The sequence below is a fragment of the Salmo salar genome, chromosome ssa26, assembly GCF_905237065.1.
Source record: "Salmo salar chromosome ssa26, Ssal_v3.1, whole genome shotgun sequence".
In the NCBI taxonomy this organism is placed as follows: Eukaryota; Metazoa; Chordata; class Actinopteri; order Salmoniformes; family Salmonidae; genus Salmo; species Salmo salar.
Window position 1 is genome coordinate 23932182 of NC_059467.1, and position 18506 is coordinate 23950687.

Genomic DNA, 18506 nt, shown 5'->3' on the forward strand with positions numbered 1-18506 from the left:
ATCTCCATCTCTCAGAAAACACTTAGACACACACACACACACACACACACACACACACACACACACACACACACACACACACACACACACACACACACACACACACACACACACACACACACACACACACACACACACATTTCGCTGTTTATTTTTTTTTAAATGTCATATGACTATCTCTTGATACCCCTTCTCTCTGTTCTTGGTCGTCTCTCCCCCTCTCTCTACAGTATTTCACAGTCACTCAGTTTGTGCCTTTACCTATTTTATTTGGACATTTAGCTTACTGTAATAACTTAATAGAATCACCGTCCCCCAATTACACACAATAATTGTATTAATTTACATGATCAGATTAGGCATGTTGGTTTTCATTACCATCTAGTTTTACACTTGCCTTTTATCGCCTCACGATAATCTGCGGTTGTCATAGCAACAGGTGAGGAATATTAACATTGACCATCCAGCTGTGTTTTTATTAATAAATATTTATTGATAACATTTGAAAGGACATTTTTACGTACAGGTACTAAGTCTAAGAAATGAATAGCCACTGCACATGTCATGTGATCATCCGACAAAACATTCTATTCCAAGAACAGAAACCGAAAGAAACTGAGGAGAAGATATTCCACCAAAAACCATGACCTCATGCACCGTTTCCAAATGAAATATGTATGTCAATTCGACTGGTTGTTTTTAAGTACACTGTGCAATACAGACACACCCCATTAAAAACAGGTAGAGCAAGACTAATGTAAAAAACGGTTACTTCAAACTCAGGCTTAGAGCAAACTGTTAAAACCTCCTGGTTGTTTTTGTCATCAATTTTCTTTTTGGAACTGAATAAAAAGAAAACAACCATATTATGTGGTCACTCAACATGCAACTGAATCAATCCAACTCCCCATGCAAACGTCCTGTCCCAGAGACACAGAGCAGACAATAATTGGTCTCTGACAACCATAAGATCGACCGCACACGGTCGTGACGTATAACAGTATGTCGACCACTCAGCAGGATGGTGCTCCTATGGTTGGGCTGGGCCGCCTGGCTCTTCTCCTTGTGGTCATATTCTGGGAGGGACCAGACGGTTAAGCTTACGGAGACGGAGGAGTCTTCAGGGAATTACAGGACCCTGCCTGGCTCCCGCCTGTGGTGCCTTGGTACTGTGGGAGAGAGAGAGAGAGATGAGAGAGATAAACCTCCAATAAAGATAGCTGTGTACATGTAGATTAGTAGTCTTAGAGACATTCTGTAAAGGGGATGAAGATAACAGATCATTTCGGGTCAGGGTATTGACCAAATCTGCTACTTTGATAAACCGATTAAGTTGTGAGTTCTGTTAGTAGGTGAAGTTCACTGCACTTTAGTTAAAGCTTAATAGTAGCAGTTGTGACATAAAGACATTAATAAGAGCTCACAAATTCAAGACTCTCTCACTAATTGTAGGTGATAAGCAACAAGCTGTGCCAAACTAAAATCTGTTTTTGAAATAATCTTCATTGCCTCTGAATCCTCCTTAGAGGACTGCCAAACAGAACTACTCTCTAAAACACCCGTAGTGAAAGCAGAGATTCTCTCAAACTCCCAGCACTTCAACATGAAAGCACTTGATTGATTATTTCGCTTGCAGAAATCTAGCCGCTCAGAATCGGTTAGTTAAGCAAGCAGAAAAACGTCTTCCTCTCTTTTCATCTCATCGAGGTCAGATCTATTTTCCAGTGAAAGGGTCAGTTCTTCTTGCAAGTAATTGTTTTGTTTGCTGGCTAAAAAGCAAAAAGACAGAAGCCATTACAGAAAGAGAGTGAGGGAGAGAGTGATGAGTTACTGAGCAAACAAACACAAATAAACATAGTTACGTTTGAAGTCCTTTTGCGTCCCGGGCGTGTTTTGAATATGTGATTTTTGGGGGGAGGGTCTTGTGAAGGCAGAACAACATTGATTCAAATGGCTGGTGAGGCAGACTGCTAAATAATAGATGTGCTTTCCTGGGGGCTCAAATTAGGATTTCAAAGCATAGTCACATAATGTAACTAACTAAGTAAGTAACCCTGAAGCAAACACAATAGTCCGCTTAATTGTTCCTTTTCTCAAATCCTGCTCTGTCTGTCTGTCTATCTCTTTTCTTGCTCTCGTACTGTCTCTTTCACTTTATCTGCAGTATGTCTCTCCCTATCTGTCTGTCTCATTCTCTCTTTCTCTCCCTCATTCCCTCTCTAAACCTTGGTGGTTCACTCAGCTGTGTTCTAAAGGAAGACCGTCTCCTTTGATGCCAACACAATAAAGCCATTACGCAAGGCTGAGTGCACAGGTCACAAACTCTCTCCTTCAACTCCTCAACACTCCTCTTCACTCAATTTATCCGCCATAATAATAATAAAAATAGATGTGTTATTATATCTTTCCAATTAATGTCAGCTATTGTATGTATACCGTTGTTCAGCTAACTTGTACATAGCAACATCTTATACAATCCAATGTATACATGAAATGTAGAAAGGCCTAGATTTTTCTTCAGAAGAAACAGTATTCTTGCTGCCATGCTTGGGAAGTAACTACCATTGACCACCTGTACACATGAAAGTCTGATTTTAATTGTATTTTTCCTTAGTAGATTTGGCTCAACAACAACAACAAAAAATCAAGGTAGTTCTACTCGCTGAAAGCCTTGGAAATTCTCAGCTGTGGTTGTTTTTAACAATGGAGGATTTTTTGCGCTGGGAGGTAGAGAGGTTGAGAGCCTCTTAGGGTATTGATTACTGAGAAGAATGAGGCCTTAGAAAAGAGTAGGATAATTTTGATGAATGAGTTTCTGTGGCAGGTAACGACACTCTACCGTCTGAAATCTGAAACCACCAGACATAGGTCAAACTAGTCAACTTCAAGATGTCGGGTATTTGAGTCATTTTGACAATATGCAATACAAACCTATTTCAGCTGAGACAAACCTTGAAAATGTTGCACTTGGAAACAAATACACATATGTGGGCACACACACACACACACACAAACGAACACTGGCTTTACCTCTATGAGCGGGTGCCAGTGGGCGATGGGTTTTCGTGGGTACGACAGCATTTCGCTCCAGTGGTCTCGGCCCAGGTGCTCTGCATCGTTGCCCACTTTACACACCCCGATGACCTCATTATGGCCTACACTGGATAGGGAAACACACAGAGGCCTTCATTACTCCTGCCTTTGGACGGGAGATGAAGGAGTACTGTCTCTAACTAAACTTAACATTTATTTGGGTAGTAAGATAAACCTACAAGTTTATTCCTAACTTTAGATAGAACATTAAAGTAACATTACAGTAACCCTGTGTGGATCTAAAAGTGAATCACATGACTAATTGAAAATGTGTGAATTCAGTGAAAAATAGGGCATCAACCAAAATGTATGATGGGATGTGAAATCTCAGGAAAGAACATTCATATTGCGTCTGTATGAAAGGTGTGACAGAACTAAATGATGTGACAGAATGAGAGTATCTTTTCAATAACGGTGTGACAGAACACTCATGATTTTTTAACATTTTTTTTTATTTCACCTTTATTTAACCAGGTAGGCCAGTTGAGAACAAGTTCTCATTTACAACTGCGACCTGGCCAAGATAAAGCAGAATTACACATAAACAAATGTACAGTCAATAACACAATAGAAAAATCTATGTATAGTGTGTGCAAATGTACAAGATTAGGGAGGTAAGGCAATAAATAGAGGTGAAATAACTACAATTTAGCATTAACACTGGAGTGATAGATGTGCAGATGATGATGTGCAAGTAGAGATACTGGGGTGCAAAAGAACAAAAAGATAAATAACAATATGGGGATGAGGTAGTTGGGTGTGCTTTTTACAGATTGGCTGTGTGCAGGTACAGTGATTGGTAAGCTGCTCTGACAGCTGATGGTTATAGTTAGAGAGGGAGAAATAAGTCTCCAGCTTCAGTGATTTTTGCAATTCGTTCCAGTCATTGGCAGCAGAGAACTGGAAGGAAAGGCGGCCAAAGCAGGTGTTGGATTTGGGGATGACCAGTGAAATATACCTGCTGTAGCGCGTGCTACGGGTGGGTGTTGCAAAGCTAGGTGATCGTGTGAATATGTCTGCCTTCACAGTAATGATGATACATTTGTCATGGTGGAAAAACATAGCGGTACTAAAATGAGAATTGATAAGAGAAAGAATAGAAGGAAGATAAAGACGAGAAGATGTTGGACTGCTACCCACAAGATAGGAGGCCCTGGAGTAACGTAACCTTCTCTATTTCACTCCCATCGGCATTGAAAGCTTTTTAACCCTCTATAGGTCTTGCATCAATTCTGAATAAGTATTGTCTTGACTGGAGGTATCTACTCTCTCAAAGGGCTATAAGAAGCCTGATAGACTGACAAGTAGCACAAAGATATATACTGCATAAGAACCACAATTTAAAAACTACTGAGTCACTGAGTTAAAAGCTACTGAGTTAAAAGCTACTGAGTCACTGAGTTAAAAGCTACTGAGTTAAAAGCTACTGAATCACTGAGTTAAAAGCTATGGAGTCACTGAGTTAAAAGCTACTGAGTTAAAAGCTACTGAGTCACTGAGTTAACAACAACTGGATCTCTGAGTTAACGCCCATTTACTCACCGGTCATAGTCCATGACGGCGATCATAAGGCCGATCTGGTCAATGTTCTCTGGGGGGACATCAAAGACTATGGCTTCATTGTAGACAGGGTTCAGAGTGTTCCTCTTAGTGGAGGTCTTCCTCTTCTTTAATCTCCGACCGTCACACATTAGAGAGACCTTCACATACGGGTCTAGAGAGAGAGAGAGAGAGAGAGAGAGAGAGAGAGAGAGAGAGAGAGAGAGAGAGAGAGAGAGAGAGAGAGAGAGAGAGAGAGAGAGAGAGAGAGAGAGAGAGAGAGAGGAAGAGACTGAGACCGACTGAGACCGACCGAGACCGAGACATAGAGACTGAGAAAGAGTCCGCTGTGCTATTTTTGTTATATACAGCATATGTTGATGTTAGGTAGTATTGAATAGAAACACAGTGTTAAAGTGCTGAATAGAAATACACAGTGAGATATTATGTGCTTTTGTGGTAGTGTTGTTATGGTGTGAGGTAGTGTTGACTTCTACCTGATGCCCCAGTGATGTCCATGGCCTTAAGGTTCCTGGCCTTGATCATGGTGATGGTCAGTCTGCCAGCAGTGGGCAGGTAGCACAGAGAGAACATCAGATCTCCCAGGTCCACATTATCCTGCAGGGTGGAAACACAATGCAACACCACAATATCAACCACATTATCCTGCAGGGTGGAAACACAATACAACACCACAATATCAACCACATTATCCTGCAGGGTGGAAACACAACACAACACCACAATATCAACCACATTATCCTGCAGGGTGGAAAACTCAATACAACACCACAATATCAACCACATTATCCTGCAGGGTGGAAACACAACACAACACCACAATATCAACCACTGTGTCCAGGGTGGAAACACGACACTATCAACCACTGTATCCTGCAGGATGGAAGCACAGTACAACACTATCAACCACATTATCCTGCAGGGTGGAAACACAACACAACACCACAATATCAACCACATTATCCTGCAGGGTGGAAACACAACACAACACCACAATATCAACCACTGTGTCCAGGGTGGAAACACGACACTATCAACCACTGTATCCTGCAGGGTGGAAGCACAGTACAACACTATCAACCACTGTATCCTGCAGGGTGGAAGCACACAACATAACAATATCAACCACTGTATCCTACAGGGTGGAAACACAGTACAACACTATCAACCGCTGTATCCTGCAGGGTGGAAACACAATACAACAATATCAACCACTGTATCCTGCAGGGTGGAAACACAACACCACTATATCAACCACTAAATAAATAATCTCAAAATAATCAACATACGGTCAGGATTGGTCAAGGACAAGATACTTATCGTTCTTACCCTCAATATCATTAGAATAAGGATGGAATAGAACGCTATCACAACAAGCTCAAACCATTGCCTTGGGATTTTACAAGGACTTGAGCCAACATGTTGACCAAAAACCCCATCATGGCAACTCTCTAGTTAGTTTCAGTGACGGGTAGGAAGAGCTTTTTCTTATGAGATTAACAATGGCAAATTCCCTCACTCTCTTTATAACTAATATGCTGTTAATTTATAGGAGAACTCATCACTGACATGTCCTCATAAGTATCATCACTAACTCATAAAGGTGAAATAAAAAATAAAAACATTCACTCACAGGTAACGGTGTAGTAGCAAAGATGTCAGGATAGATTTATCTGAAACCCTTCCCAGTCACTGGTCTGGAAAACACCCTCTCATATTTCCAATAATAAACATTGATGCTACCCGAGAGAGAAGACTTGTGTTCGGCTGTAAAAAGCAACAGCTCAATTATCACCCTGTTCTGAAAATAACTCCGTAGAGTTGGTGAGATCTCCTCCTGGTGATCTTCTCTTACACACTGAGAATTCCACTGGAACATTTTAATGGGAGAGCAATAACTTTCTATGCAAGATTTTAATTGATTAACCCAATAAAAGGTTTCATAAAAACGTTACCGAACTTACACAAAATATAGCCCTGCTAATAGCCATAATGGTACTGTACAACGTGTTTGAAAGAGTATTCAGTAAGCAACAATTTGTTTACCTTCATTAAACAACTTTGTTCCAATATTTCTGTCATTCAGTGATATTTATTCCCATAGTAATTCGTTATGGATCCATAACTAAATAAACATCAGCATTTTGAAAGAGTATTTTTATCATTCTTTTATTAACTAAAGCATAAAGATGTTGATGAAGAATTACTGTACTGCTGTTTTGAGTTAGAAATGTAACACTTCAGAGTACTTAAGCATCGAATACATTGCAGGTAGGGGGATGTTCACACCTACAGTAGCCGGGCTATTAAGAGTCTATTGTCCTGCTAATCGTGCTACAAGTGTTTGAAAACCTGTTTTCAAAATGCCACCAGCTGTCCATCACGACTGTAAATAAAAACACAGCATATTGTTTACATCTTGTTTACATTCTTTATTGTAACCACGTCACAAATAATTTGTATCTACCTTTCCAATTACTTTTAGAGTTTGGGATTAATTTGATTAATATTATGGTGTTTCTATTCCAAAGAAAACGAAAAACCCTCTGGGTTTCCATTAGCTGTACAACGGACGGTCGGGAGTACTGTTCTGGGATATTTAACTAAAAAATGCAGTGTCCTGCGGGCACGCGGGACACTGGGGTTCAATTCCCCGACAGGGAGGAAGAAGTAGGCTGTCCTTGTAAGTACGAATATTTTCTTAACTGACTTGCCTAGTTAAATGAAGGATACAGTAAGAGTATAACATTTCTACACCCTCATTTTCTAATTCTAGTCAAATACCTAAACGGAGATTCAGTGAAAATAAAAATCTCATTGATTTATCAAGACCAGTCTCCATGCTTGTCTCAGAGCAGCGCAAAACGGTGCTAAAATAGTTGTAGGCGATTGCATTTAACTTCAATATACTCTTTATATAAATAAACTTTTAACAGCACATTACTCAACACTAGTGAGACTCATGTCGCCTATGGTAGGCCTACAGTAAATTGAAAAATATGACGTGACTCTCCGCCAATAATTACATATAGAGGATTGGAGGATTGGAGGATATTTCTGTAATTCAGTGATATTTATTCCCATAGTAATTCGTTATGGATCCAACTATCCAACTAACTAAACATCGGCCTTTTGAAAGAGTATTTTTATAATTCTTTTATTAATGAAAGCATAAAGATGCCATTATTAGTTACATCATTTTAGTGTGAACCTGCAGACTGGTACTAAGAACAGAACTGTGAGAACGTTTCCCTAGTCAGCGCCATTATAAGTGCAATGCCCCTTAAAGTGTTGCCAGTGTGGCGGGGTGGGGGTACACCCCCTCCCCCTTCCTCCTCCCTTCCCCATGGGCTAGGTCGGACTTCTGTGTGCGGCTCTGCGGCCCATCCCGTGCCCCCTGCCCTCGTGCCTTGAACCTTGCACTCTTTCAGTAGATACAGCTGGAGAACTGCAAGGCAGTCCCATTGTGCGCCTCTTGGGAGCCATGATATTGTACTGCTAATAACAGGGTTAATAATATATATATATATATATATATATATATATATATATATATATATATATATATATATATATATATATATATATATATATATATATATATATATATATATTGTGAGAATATCCAACAGGATTTTATATAATTCTAAATTAATAATAATAATAATAATAATCGCTTTGTTTAAAAAATAACAATATTTTGGAGATTATTTCATTTTCAAATAATGTAAAATGAGCGAGAAAAAGGCCATTCTTGAACATGGGGCTTGACATTATTACTAATTTGTAAATAAAGCCAGTTTGTTATTTAGAATGATTTATTTCTGTTTTTCGAGGGAGACTTAACAAAAACCTACAGTCATCTCATGGGTTTCCCAGTCAAGGCCACCTCAGGTATTGAACCAGCATCTGTAGCAACACAGTGTCTTAGACCGCTGCGCCACTCAGGTGCTGTACAACATGACCAGTCGGGAGTGGCACACAGTACTACAGTAAGAGCAAAATAATCCTAACAAAATAAAATAAAAAAAACCTTAGTGTAACAATAGTTTTAGTAAGTAATACTGAAGTCGTGCACAATTATCACTTTCTATTTAGGTTTATGTCGCCCATTCATTGTCAGTTGGAGACACAGTAGGACCCAAAAGCATAATCAGTGCTCTAACTCCCCCTTGCGCTGGTCTGAAGCAATGAAGTGGTGACGCAGGGTACCGTACTAAACCACAAATTACCTCTAAGTCCCGCGGTCTAAGCTCGCAACATTTAAAGGAGGAACCACTGTATATAGTACTGTAGTCCCACTAATGAATACCACTAGGCATTCCTAAGGCATCTTGATGCGTATGCAGCCTTGCACTCCATCAAAAAACTCGGAAACATTTTTTTTACAGTTACTTTCTCCTTCCCAAACTAGATTAGTGAACACAAACAGAATGCCCCTCAGACTGTTAATAGCAGTGCGTTCTGCAGGTCTCTCTCTGCCGTCTACCTTGCCCGAGGGGGGGGCGTTTGTTTTCTCCCATAACCCCCTGCGGTGTTCCATGATGAGGTCCCTGCGTCCTGTGACATTTACACGCCTCTCCCTAATTGTCTTCCTATCGGGTTGCTCAGGGGTGCAAGCAGGATGAGAAGGGTTAGATCCGTGTCCCAGGCACCCGGGGACCCCCCGTAGGGCCTTCGCCAGCAGGAAATTGCATTTTAAGAGGGCATGGGTGGGAAGGGGGTAACAGTAGGTGTAGGAGGCAACAGCGGATGTAGGAGAAGGTGACAACTGTGCTCTACTGAGAGTCTCTGGTCATCACGTCGCCTCACAGCCCCAAATCTCACTGGCTTTACACAGCCCAGCTAAAGTACAGCCTAGTACAGACAATACACTGCTAATGCTAATGATCAAAGAAATAGCCATGGTTTCAGGTAACATAATCTACTTACAGTAGCTACTACTCTGCCTAGGAGAAGCTAAGTAAGTCCTACAGTCTTACATATAAAAGGATTACTTCTATGGTCATGGCCTCAGCACAGATGTGGAATATAGCTGCACTTCCATTGAACTGTATAGGCCCTTCACACTAGAGACAAACAACAAATGTACTGGATCCTGTGTTTGTCAGAGACGTCTTCTTATTGTGTGCTCATAGCTCTAAATCATTACAATGTGACAATGCTGCTGCCTCCTTGGTGCTGCATCTTCCCTGAGCAGAGGAGCACAAACCTAAAATAGCACCCAGTCAGTTATACAGGGAAGCTGTCTCTGTTTCATTTATAACAATGACTCTGCATTCACCATCAATAGAAGCCTATGCTGTGCCGTGATTTTGACAAATGGCCAATATTGCAGCAGATAAGCAAACACCCCTCTATGACTAGCAGGGCTGCTCTCCCGCGGGACTAACAATCAGTTATACTTCAACTAAGCGGATATTGGTTTTGTGTGTGTGTTCGTGTGTGTGTATGAGTGTGTGTGTGTATGTGTGTGTGTGAGTGTGCGTGTTTGTGTGTGTCTGTGTGCATGTGTGTGCACATTCCTGTCCGCGTGCATGTATGTGCGTGCGGGGCGGCAGGTAGCCTAGCGCTTAAGAGCATTGGGCCAGGAACTGAAAGGTTGCTGGTTCAAATCCCTGAGCCGACCAGGTGAAAAATCTGTCCCTTAACCCAAATTGCTCTGGATAAGTGTCTGCTCAATGACTAAAATGTAAAACTATCCATTGGCAAACAACAGAAGGCCAGACTTGGTTGAGACAACCCCCAAAGGATTGTAGAGAACCTGAAGGAGGGAATAAGGAAGAGTGAATGTGCCAAAGCATAAAATACAGGATGTTTCACATTTAGAAGAGGCTGGTGGGAGGGGCTATAAGAGGACGGACTTATTATACTGGCTGGAATGGAATGCTATCAAACATAATGAAACCAGGTTGGACTCCGTTCCATATTCCATTCCAACCATTACAATGAGCCTGTCCTCCTACAGCTCCTCCCACCAGCCTCCCATGTTCACATTGCTTGATGAGGAAAACCAGTGAGAGGAAGACACAGGAATACATCCAGATGACTTCACAGTCTCTGTTACGGTTTTCCTCTACAGTCTTCAATCATCCCTGTCAAACTGGGCTGGTCCCAAGACAGAGAATAGAAATGGGCAGAAATGCCACTAAGGCCACACAACAAGCAATGCATTTCGAATTACTTTGCTTTAAAATCCCAGGTAAACTTAATATCCGGGGTAACAGATCAATATGAACATAATAAATGTATCCCACAGGACGCTGTTCGAGTAACAATTTGTGTACTCAAACTATAAGCAGAGGTCAGATGTAACCCTGAATCTCCCTCCTACCCCATCTCTGCTCCAGCTTTCTGTCAGTCACTCTTATCGACCTCCATCAGGAATCCTTCCCTCTGATTGGTTGTCAGGCAGACAGACACATCACGCTACCCACCATCATATGGGAGTTAATGGGGGCCACTCATCTACAACAACACAAATAACAGGTCACGTTCCCCACAACCACCTTGGATGGTCTTTAAATGGCAACCACAAGGCTATTCCTCCAAGAAAGATGGATTTGTGAAAATTACTTTTTTCACTGTTAGAAAATCACAATAGCAATGCTCATCACATAAGTGCAAACACACAGGGTGCAACTTGCGACCACAAGGAACCATTTAAATATAAACAGGTTCTCCGGCACAAAATGCGTATCAGCCAATTAAAATTGTCGATTTACTTGCACATTACAGAACGGTAAGTTGCAGCTGGTCCCATCAGATAATATGGCACACATTAGCCCTATGCTAACCTCAATAGGTGGCACTGATTATATCCTGGCACAAAATCTTCATCAGCCTATCAAAGATCTTAGACTTTATATCCACCAACCAACGATGTGTTGTTTGACGTACTCGAAATAGGCCAACCTACAAATAAAACTGTACTTTCACTGTTTCTCTGACGTTTTCTGGAATGTCATTTGAACAACATCACTGCTCTCCTATTTCGGGAGCCATGACTGTCATCGACTTCGTCTATGTTTGGTGTGCAGTGGTATCAGAGTGCAGTAGTAACACACACTATGTCTACACATATTCATAGTTAACGCGCAGCTGGCAAACATAACAGCAACTTACAACAGATCCGAAAGGCTGTGAAAATAACATTGAACAATACAACTGTACAATACAACTGTGTCTAGCTAATGATGAAAGGGATGAGGAGTTATTTTGTCATTCAAGGCAAGTTGCTATCTTACAATAACTGTTCCATTTCAGAGAAACTGCTACATTTCCAAAGTAATTGAGGCGTGTTGTTATCTTACAATAATTGTGATATTTCAGTGCAACTGGCATGTTGTAAAGAATAACATTCCGTCCCCATGTATATCTTCCCCATCATGCCAAGCACTGATACAGCTGGTCAGTGAGGATTCGCCTATTTGATTCTGTCAGCTATGTGAGGAGATTTGGATCTGATTGCCTCAGGTTGTGAAAGAAGGGAGAGATGAATGATCTTGTCAGCTCTATGAGACACACTCCTCCCTCTTTCTCAGTAACGCTTCAGCGGGGTTGTTTCATACTGTCTCACCCTTCATCTCACTCTGTTTTTTGTTCTTTCTCTTTTCCCCTTGAGTAGTGGTTCAGAGAGAGGGAAGATAGAATATATTGGGTGGACACAGAGTGTTATAGACACTAGAGAGTAGTCCTGTCAGGTTTCTTTGTTTCTTCTGATCTGTGCTAATATAAGTGTGCTCTGACCTTTTTCACTGGGTCCAGACTCTGACTGGCTACATGATAGCTTTGGAGGTAATGCGTTACTTATAACTGGAGGGTCTCTGGTTCAAGCCCCCTCATCATCCACAACAGTTTTACCTTCAAGACCCTAACAACCTCCTCCGATATGTGTATTCATGTCACAGTACACGGTGAGCGGTTAACCCAAGTGTACATAATATACTGTAGCTAGACTGTGTGAGCGGGTTGTCATTTGCAGTAAATTGTTGTGTTTGGGGCCATGTGCTTGCTTATGAAAGTCAAGAGAAAGCCATTTCACTGGGCTGGGTCTGTGAACTGTTCTCAAATAAAATAAAATGAAATGTTTTATGTCACATGCGCCAAATACAACACGTGTAGAGCTTACAGTGAAATTCTTAGTTACAAGCCCTTAACCAACAATGCTTTAAGAAGTTAATTAAGATAGAAAATAATACAAATAAGTGTTAAGTAAAAAATAGATAATGAAAAAATTGAAAATAGAAAATAAAAGTAACAAATAATTAAACAGCAGCAGTAAAATAACAAGCGAGGCTATATACAGGGGGTGTACCGGTACAGAGTCAATGTGCGGGGGCACTGGTTAGTTGAGGTAATTGAGGTAGTATATACATGTAGGTAGAGTTGAAATGACTATGCATAGATTATAAACAGAGAGTAGCAGCAGCGTAAAAGAGGGTTCTGGGTAGCCCTTTGATTAGCTGTTCAGGAGTCTTATGGCTTGGGGGTAGAAGCTGTTAAGAAGCCTTTTGGACCAAGACTTGGCACTCTGGTACCGCTTGCCGTGGGGTAGCAGAGAAAACAGTCTATGACTAGGGTGGCTGGAGTCTTTGACAATTTTTAGGGCCTTCCTCTGAAACCGCCTGATATAGAGGTCCTGGATGGCAGAAAGCTTGGCCCCAGTGATGTACTGGGCTGTACACACTACCCTCTGTAGTGTTTTGCGGTCGGAGGCCATACCAGGCAGTGATGCAAACAGTCAGGAAGCTCTCGATGGTGCAGCTGTAGAACCTTTTGAGGATCTGAGGACCCATGCCAAACCTTTTCAGTCTCCTGAGGGGGAATAGGCTTTGTCGTGCCCTCTTCACAACTGTCTTAGTGTGTTTGGACCATGATAGTTTGTTGGTGATGTGGACACCAAGGAACTTGAAGCTCTCAACCTGTTCCACTACAGCCCCGTTGATGAGAATGGGGGCGTGCTCCTTTTCTTGTAGTCCACAATCATCTCCTTTGTCTTGATCATGTTGAGGGAGAGGTTGTTGTCCTGGCACCACACGACCATGTCTCTGACCTCCTCCCTATAGGCTGTCTCATCCTTGTCGGTGATCAGGCCTACCACTGTTGTGTCATCGGCAAACTTAATGATGGTCTTGGAGTCGTGCCTGACCATGCAGTCATGAGTTAACAGGGAGTACAGGAGGGGACTGAGCACGCACCCCAGAGGGGCCCCCGTGTTGAGGATCAGAGTGGCGGATGTGTTGTTACCTACCCTTACCACCTGGGGGCGCCAGTCAGGAAGTCCAGGATCCAGTTGCAGATGGAGGTGTTTACTCCCAGGGTCCTTAGCTTGACAGAGCATCTTAGACAGATATCATGTGGTTTGGTTTAGGTTTTGAACTGTTCCAGAGAGCTTCATGTGTCCTCAGGCTAAGGATCGCTAACCACAGGCAGCTCAACACAAACAAGACTATTGCAATCCAATTGTAATATCATTGTGAAAATAAAATATAAAGAGAAAAACTATAAATGTATAACTTACAGGATATAACTAGGCCTAGAGTTTTTCCTGGTCAGGTTACATGGTCAGGAAACCTCCTGGTCTTAGTCATGAGGGATGTATGATTTCTTGGTCTTGGTCTTGGGTAGGGCTGTTCCCTGTTGTAGCTGGGGCTCCAGACTTAGTGGGAGGCCCGGTCCAGCCCTAGACAGGCTCTAGTGATTAATGGGTGCCATCACCATCTCTGTGTCAACCTGTCAAAGCTGCCTCTCTCTCACTGACAGCCGAGATGTAGGTCACTCCCCTCTGAAATTAAGCCCTCCATCCTGCTATGTGTATGCAAACATAAACATGCACCGAAGCACATGTGGCACATACATGCACACTCACACTCCCGCACACAAACGCACACACACACATGCACACACACATACATCCAAATACCACTGCTCTCAATCATGTGCCTGCTGTCAAATTAAATGCCATAGGCTTGAGACTGATATTTTTGTCCTTCCCAAATATAGATACACTCAGAGCTAATGACCCATGTTACCAGACAACCCCTCACTGGCACATTATTTAGGTAATCTTCCTAAATAATGGCTGGATCAAAGTGGCAAAGATATTTTAAAGTTTAATTTAACTTATCAAAGACTCAATATGAGTAACCATTTATTAATTACTACCTACACTGAGTCTGCCCTCCACTATATACTTGTATTTCTCTGCCAAGCCTACTACCACCCTCATTGTGTCCCACTGTACACTCTTAGAAAAATAATATTTTGGGATTCCAGTTAGAACCCTTTTTTGGTTCCAGGTAGAACTGTTTTTTATAAGAATGTATTCATATTATTATTTAGTCGAACATTAGTATTCATGGTTACAGTAGAGCTCATCAGAGATGGTGGGTACAGCGGAATTTCACTGTCATCACCCAGAGAGAGAGAGAACCAATTGCCTGATTAACAGACAGGTGAGGTGGAGGTGGAGGAGGCAGAGCTGAGGAGAGGAGGGAGGTGAGAGAGAGGAGGAAGAGGAGGTGAGGGGATGGAGGTAGGGTTCAGTTGTGTCACAGAGCATCCAATTAAACCACAGTGAGACAGTCAGACACACGCACACACGTGGTCAATATGTTAGACAACCAATTATGTGAGACAAGAAGATAGCAGTGGAGGGAAGAGGTGAGTAGAGCAGTGACGAGAGAGAGAGAGAGCAGATGAGGAGAGGGGAGAGGAGAGTAGAGCAGTGAAGAGAGAGAGCAGAGTAGGAGAGGGGACAGGAGAGGACGGCTGATGTTAACAAGGCAGCAGAGGGCCTGCATTCAGATAATTACCACTGAGTACACTCTGAAGCCCAACCATTACATCCAAAACCCCAGGGCCTCAATAAAAAATCTCTATTTGAATGTAGCCCAGCACTAACACAGGGTTCTACCAATCAGCAGGGCATTGGTTGAATCAGTGCTGGGAAAAAAGTCTGCACACCCTCTATGTATGTTCGCAGGAGTAGGGCTGGCCAGCCCTGACTTACACTATCCAACCAGCCACATTGGCTGGAACAAAAGTCGACAGCCAGGGCCAGAGTAGGATTGACCACCACCAGGGGTGCCTTTGAGTTCCATTGATATGGGTTGAAGGGAAGGACAGTTCATTAGTTATCCCTATTATTCTCCAGGCAACAGCGCACAGGGCTCTAACACAGTCATCCTGAAGGAATAATGAGTCACCTAGAGTCAGGTCACCTGTGTTCCAAACTCATGAAAGTCAAAATGGTCGCTGTTCAGACAAACTACAAAGACTTGTATCACTATTAAATGTACAGAATCACCTGAACCCCAACACAGAGGACAGAATAACCAGCTCATGAATTATTATTATGCATGCTGTCAACATTTGCATGCTGTCCTTGCTTTGTGACTTTATCGCAAACCTGTGTGTACAGGAATGCTCTGAGTGGGTGTTAAATCATCTGTGACAAATGTCATATGCCAGTGTGTGTGAGGGTGTTCTCTTCATCAGCTATGCGTCATTGATTCAGCATTGACCTCTCTGGAATAATATGAATCGTATTTTATAATCAATGGGAGGGCAGAGCTCTGATAAATGCCAGTTCCATACGACATGAAAAACAGACAGGATCATCACAGCTACTGTAGCTCACACACTTACACACTGAGAAAGGTGCTGGTCAATCAATGCAATCACTGAAGACAGGGCCTACCTGCGATTGTCCACAACAAGACAGGTCTGTCTGATCTTACACCGCTTTGAAAAGGATTGCTGTGAGGAGATGATTAAACATCTCTATTCTTAGAAGACTTAATGGGAAGAAGAGGTTGGAGGCTGTCATGTAAAAAAATGCAGGAGACAGCAGTCTACAGAAAAAAGTAGAGAGAGAAATAAACTTTTTTTTTAAATGTACATTTTCTCCTCTCCTCGACTGTATGTGCTGCTGCAGGAAGGGGGGCATTGCCTAAGCAACCAAATACTTGTTTGCTACAACACCTTGCTTGTTTCAGCAAGGAGCAACAATATTTCTTCACATTGTAAAGTCCAAACCCACTGGCTCCAGGTCATCTATAAGTCTTTGCTAGGTAAAGCCCCGCCTTATCTCAGCTCACTGGTCACCATAGCAACACCCACCCATAGCACACGCTCCAGCAGGTATATTTCTCTCGCCATCCCCAAAGCCAACACCTCCTTTTGCACCCCAGTATCTCTACTTGCACATCATCATCTGCACATCTATCACTCCAGTGTTAATGCTAAATTGTCATTATTTCACCACTATGGCCTATTTATTGCCTTTCTACATTTGCACACACTGTGTATAGATTTTTCTATTGTGTTATTGACTGTACGTTTGTTTATCCCATGTGTAATGCTGTGTTGTTGTTTTTGTCACACTGCTCTGCTTTATCTTTCCCAGGACGCAGTTGTAAATGAGAGCTTGTTCTCAACTGGCCTACCTGGTTAAATAAAGGTGAAATAAAAAATAAATAAAAATGTACAGCAGAAATTGACTCGACCGCACAAATGCCCGGCTGTCCCGTCCCATTTTATTTTTTCTTAAGACAGCTATTTTATTTTCATGGTCTTCATCCATAACAGTCGGTTACAAGGTTATACAGTACTTGTAGTTGTGCCAGTCCTAAGAGTGACAAACATACAGTACCATTCAGAAGTTTGGACACAACTACTCATTCTTGGGTTTTTCTTTATTTTTACTATTTTCTACATTGTAGAATAATAGTGAAGACATACAAACTATGAAATAACACATATGGAATCATGTAGTAACCAAAAAAGTGTTAAACAAATCAAAATATGTTTTATATTTGAGATTCTTCAAAGTAGCCACCCTTTGCCTTGATGACAGCTTTGCACACTCTTGGCCTTCTCTCAACCAGCTTCACCTGGAATGCTTTTCCAACAGTCTTGAAGGAGTTCCCACATATGCTTAGCACTTGTTGGCTGCTTTTGAATGGTAGTGTATTTTTACAGACACACACTGAACTTTCCATCACACAAACACACACAGAGCTGTCAGTTGTCTAATTTGTGTGGCACTGTGATGAGCACTCATTACTGACGACCTCAGTCATCATCACCATGGGCCCATTTAGCTCTGCTGAATGAGGTTAGGACCTGTTGGAAAGGAGCTGAGATGGGGTGAATTGGAAAGATTAGGGCTTAATGCTAATACTAATGGAAATGTCTCTGTGTCCTTCACCAGGGTCCACTGGATGGAACAATGCAGAGAAAGAGATTATGAGTTATCTTCCTGACGGAGACAATGCTTCACTACTGAGAGATGAGTTACTAGCATGCACGTGTTCAGGTAGAACCCTAGTGGTGCTGGAGCACCTGCCCATTTTGGTGGTGTTTTTTTTCTTTTACAAATTACTTCTTGTTTTATTTTTTGTCTCTTTTCCTATTTATTTTTTGTCTCTTCTCCCAAGTGGAGCAGCGGTCTAAGGCACTGCATCTCAGTGCTAAAGGTGTCACTACAGACTCTGGTTGGATTCCTGGCTGTATCAAAACTGGTTGTGATTGGGAGTCCCATAGGGCAGCGCACAATTGTCCCAGCGTCATCCTGGTTAGGGTTTGGCCGGGGTAGGCCGTCATTGTAAAGAAGAATTTGTTCTTAACTGACTTGCCTAGTTAAATAAAGGTTAAATAAAAAAAATTGTAACTGTAAATATAATGAATTGCCCACCAAACTAGATAATTTCTCATAAACTTAAGAATCTTGAAAAAAGTCACCTCCCCTGCCTTTCTGCCACTGTGAGTGTGGAAGTTTGTTGCTGTACATGTTTTGTTTTATGTTGGGGGGAGGGGTGCCTTTTTTCAGTTTGAGCACCTGCCCC

At 42.0% G+C, this 18506-nt stretch overlaps 1 pseudogene; it reads right to left on the minus strand.

The window, feature by feature from the left end:
* Positions 1–470: 470 nt before the first annotated feature.
* LOC106587460 (synaptotagmin-9-like) overlaps positions 471–18506 on the minus strand; it is a 54631-nt pseudogene continuing 36595 nt past the window's right edge.